The sequence below is a fragment of the Sander vitreus genome, chromosome 4 (genome assembly GCF_031162955.1).
Source record: "Sander vitreus isolate 19-12246 chromosome 4, sanVit1, whole genome shotgun sequence".
NCBI classification, from domain to species: domain Eukaryota; kingdom Metazoa; phylum Chordata; class Actinopteri; order Perciformes; family Percidae; genus Sander; species Sander vitreus.
Window position 1 is genome coordinate 25,533,820 of NC_135858.1, and position 5,142 is coordinate 25,538,961.

Consider the following 5,142-nt stretch of genomic DNA (forward strand, 5'->3'; position numbering starts at 1 on the left):
GTCCTTCATTTCAGCAGCAGTCAGACTCTTTAATACAACATCATAATGTAGCACTGCTAGCTGTTTCTGCAATATGAGCCATCACTGGACAATATTCTTCACTATGCGTATTTATTTATTTATCACTCTTTGTTACCTACAACTGTGCAATATGTCATATCTATTCACCAGCACCTTGCTCATCTGTATATCTGTGTTTATATACTGTCTGTTTGTATGAGGGTGTTTATTGTGTAAACATGTCTTTTTTTATTACTATTATTATTATAACTGATTCAATTTTCTTGTTCATATACTTTATGTATATATATTTATATATTTTTTTCTCCTATGTCTACTTAATGTGTATTTGTGTTATTCTGATGTGTGTACATTGTTTTTTCTTTTTTCTTGTGAGCTGCTGTAACACAGGAATTTCCCCAGTGTGGGATTTATAAAGTCCATCTTATCTTATCTTATCTTATCTTATCTTATCTGACAGCACAATAGTGCTGTGCTTAAGTACAGCATTGCTGTAGACCAGTGTTTCTCAAATCCAGACCCGGCCTGTACTATTATTAATACAAACCTTATGAAGTGTGACGTTTTCTATTTTTAAATACATTTTATACCATCAATAACTTGTTTGTGAAGCTGAATATACCAACAGTTGATATCTCTCCCCCTAAAAACATAAACAGGTTCGGACTTATTTTAACAACTGGTTATTAGAGAGAAAGTAGGCTACCGAAAAAAAAGGTACCCAATTCCAGGTAGTGTAAATAATTTTCTCTCATCTACTCTCACCTGTTGTTATATGACTGAAGTCCCAGCCTTTGGTAACATTATAGCAACTGAGCAAATCCATCCTCTAAAGAAGACCTTGCGACGCGTTTAAAAGCTCTGGAAAAAGCTAGCAAAGGGACGTTGACTAATCTCTGAGGTCAAGAATAAAGCTGCACGCTAATCTACTATATATATATATAGATATCTACTTTCTCCTTTTCACTTTTGGCTCCTCATCTCTCACCTTTCAAAATGTACAAATTCATGAAATATTTCTGGGTTCTGCCACTGACATTCGCCCTCCTCCGAGTCTGAAATGACGTCAATATCTGGATTGAAGCGCTATTGACCTTTGAACTCACTGTAAGTCCCGGTGGAAGAGGGCAGCAGCCAAAATCTTTAAAATGCTAATGTGGGACGCCTTTGCGGTGATTATTTTTTTCTACAATTCTGACTCATTCCTTTTGTGCTTCTTATTCCTTATAGGAAATTATTCATTGTGTGCCTCAAGCATGGCAGATGGCCCCTGCACTCCTGTTTTTTTTTTTTCCCAGTGTGAACCCTGACCTCCTGCTGGCCTCTGACCCCTGACTCAAGGTTTGTGTCTCTGATTGAAGTATTTATGCTGTCAAACAACCACATTTAGCAGTCCGAATACGCTGTGCTGAATGAATTTGTATGCATATGTGTGTCAAAATGAGATTGCAGTGGGACAAATGTGGGACATGACATTTAATTTGAGGTAAAATGCTTTTAACCATCAGAGGAAAAGCATTCCTTGGATGTAATTGCAAATAAAAGATCCCTTCTACATGCTGACCTGCTGTGACAGACTTGTCAATTGCAATGCTGGAGCACATCATTTTTCACACTCAATTTATATACATTGGTATTAGGGCAGCACAATATGAGGAAAATATGCGATAATGTTGAATATCTTGTGATAACTATGTTACTTGCGATAAATAAACAGATATTAAAGTGTACTCAGTCCTGCATTTCTGCTGCTTTCAGTATTCTTCTAAAATACAACAAATCGCTTGTTAAGTTTAACACAAATAAAAGGAAATCATTTCCAACATTCTTTTATTGAACAAATTGAGACCATTAGATTAAATAGAAAAGGCACCACTAAAAAAAGAATGACATTTAAAGGAACATGCCGACTTATTGGGACTTTAGTGTATTCACCGTATCCCCCAGAGTTAGATAAGTCCATACATACCCTTCTCATCTCCGTGCGTGTTGTAACTCTTTCCGACGGCTCCACCGGTAGCTTAGCCTAGCACGGATCCTGAAGGTAACCGGTTCCATCTAGCCTACTGCTCCGAATAAGTGACAAAATAACGCCAACATGTTCCTATTTACATGTTGTGATTTGTATAGTCACAGCGTGTACAAATAACAAGGTCACATGAGACACAGCCATCTTCTAACCGTATACATACTGGGAACTATATTCTCAGAAAGGCGAAGCAGTGCTACTTCTGCTACTTGGGCGGAGTGATATGTTTGCAGCCAGGGGCGGACTGGGACAACAATTCGGCCCTGGCAATTCCGTCCCTTACCGGCCCAATTTCAGACAGGGACATTATTTGCTTTATAATTGGAAAACCAGGCTCACGTGAGAATTTGGCACCAGAAGCATGAGGCACACTTACAGGCTTTCATAATGAAATAATACAAGTCACAAAACCTTCAAGTAAACTACTGGCACCATCTTAGAATGGAAATGCTTGCGTATTTAAAACATATTATTAGACGCAAGGTTTTATTTTGAAAAGTAAAAGCCCAAGGGCACCAGACGGGAGGCTTCAGGCTGCAGCCGTACATCTTGCTTATTTTTGTCAAACTAGTGTGAAACGCCAGTGTTGCCGCATTTATTTATTTTTTCCAGCGGCCCAAATCAGCCCAAGAGTGCATCGGCCCTTCTGGCATTTGCCAGAACTGCCAGATTGCCAGTCCGCCTATGCTTGCAGCACCTGAGAAGCCCTGAGCAGAGAGTAGAAATGCTTTTGGCATTTCTTTAAACCAATCACAATCGGAAGGAACTTTTTGGTTTTGGTGGAACATGTGTACGTTCAAAAGTAGTTTTAGTTGTGCAACAGAAATCTCAGATTGGACAGATAATCTAGCTAGCTGTCTGGATTTACCCTGCAGAGATCTGAGGAGCAGTTAACCATAGTCCTCATACATCCACCAGAGTTTAGAATTCCAAGCGAAAGGTAACGGACATCCGGCCGAATAGAAGGACATGGGGTGAAATTTCCGGCGGCAACGGAGCAATCCTGGAAGTGGAACGTCGTGGATATAGACTAACTCATATGTAAATTGTTGCACCTGTGTCTTTTTCAGAGTTCCCTGATCTTGAAAAGTTGGGTTAAAATAGCAACTTTGGCAATTAATTACTATTAGAAATTCTTAAGAAAGTGCCTTTGTGGTGTTGTTGATGGGAAGCTACAGCTGTGGGGATGTGGCTCTGTGTAATCTATCACTTGGCTGGCTGTTGGCCAGCTGGTCTCAACAGGGCAGTCCACCAGCAGGACCACTCTGTCAGAGGGAACTATTAAAAATACATCACTACTGCTTTTATTCTGTAGCTGTAAATCAGGATGACACAATCACAGTCCGACTGAGCTGCTGGTTAGGAAAGAAAAACGAGTGTTACTTTCTCCATCTCATCAAATATTGATAGATTCTCAGAGAGCTTGTGTGTTCGGATCAGAGACACGCGTGCACGAGTGTAATTGCTGCTACTTGCTCTAATGTGACGTAAGCTTGGCGTTAAAAGGTTTTGACAGAGATAAGTTTGGAGACAATGAGCTTCAAAGATTGCAGCGTTCATTTGATCACATGGTGCCTCAATACTGACTCCAAAATCCTAATTTTCAAGAAATCAGTTCTGATTTTTATTCTTTTAATGAATCTCAAAGACAAACACATGCACTTACCTAGTGGTACAAATATCTAATTACATTTAGTCCAGTGCTTTACTTAAGTGCAATTTTGAGTTAATTTCTGTTATATGCAACTTTATACTAGTTATTTCTGCCACACTACTGTACCTACACTTACCTGTACTATATATGCTCTTACAAAACATGTATATTTATACTACTTTGTAGGTTATATATCTCACTTATAGTGTATTCATATTTATACTAATTATACTTCTTCCCTACTAACTTCTTGTTTATTATTATGTATTATTCATGCCACTATATGTACATTATGCTGCAAATGTACTGCTTTTTGCACTGCTGGTTAGATGCTTCACTGCATTGTCTCAGTGCTTGTACTCTGTGCAATGATACTAACATTGAAACTAGTCTATTTCCTCGACGTTCCACTTCCGGGATTGCTCCGGTGCCGCAGAAAATTCCGCAGGATGCATGTCTTTTCGCCAATGTCCGTTTCCTTCCGCTTTCTTTGTGTTGGAATATTAAAATCCGGTGGATTTCTGAGGACTATGGTTAACTGCTCCTCAGATCTCTGCAGGGTAAATCCAGACAGCTAGCTAGACTATCTGTCCAATCTGAGATTTCTCTGGCACGACTATTTTACAGCGGCACCGTGCAGAGTTTAGCACCACCCATGACGATTGTGATGGGTGGTCTGGCAAAGTGAGACTACATTGAATCTAATCTACCTCCACTTTCATAAGGGAAATATTGTATGTTTTAATCCACTACAAAATTTGACAGCCATAGTTACTTTTCAGATTAAGATTTTACACACTAAAACACTTCATGCTTAAAGAATACACTGACACTGGCCTCTCACATTTCAGATGTTTATGAGTTGTTAGACTTTCTCTCAAAACTCCTCAGATGTTTTCATTCAATTAATTGCTCCAAGCCTAAAGTTGTAAAATGATCCAATATTTCACAACCAATGCGAAGATTAGAGAAAATCCTTAAAACTAGGACAAATATGTGTTGCTGAACTTTGTAGTCTCTTCATTTTACTCCCATTTTTCAGCTCATGACCTCCCAGATTATATAGAGTATATAAAGTAGTTCAAACTAGTTTTCCCTCACGCAGGTACAGCAGTAAAATGCTGCTTTCACATTGATGAATCAGACTGTTATTGTAATAATATGTATTGCGATAGGATAAGTTGTCTATAGGCTATATGTACCCTATGCAATTTATAAGTGTTCTTTTTTTTTTAGTCTTATGTCACAACAACTGTTAAAGTTACTAATTTAAGGCCTGAAAAACGTGATTATAGGACAAAGAAAAAAAATCAAGAGTTAAATTATAATACCTGATATAGATAAAGGTCAATGTTGCAGATATAGACAGCTATATACCACAAAATGTTTATCCTGGTAAGTGTTTAATCATGAAAACAAAAGAGACAGACATACACAA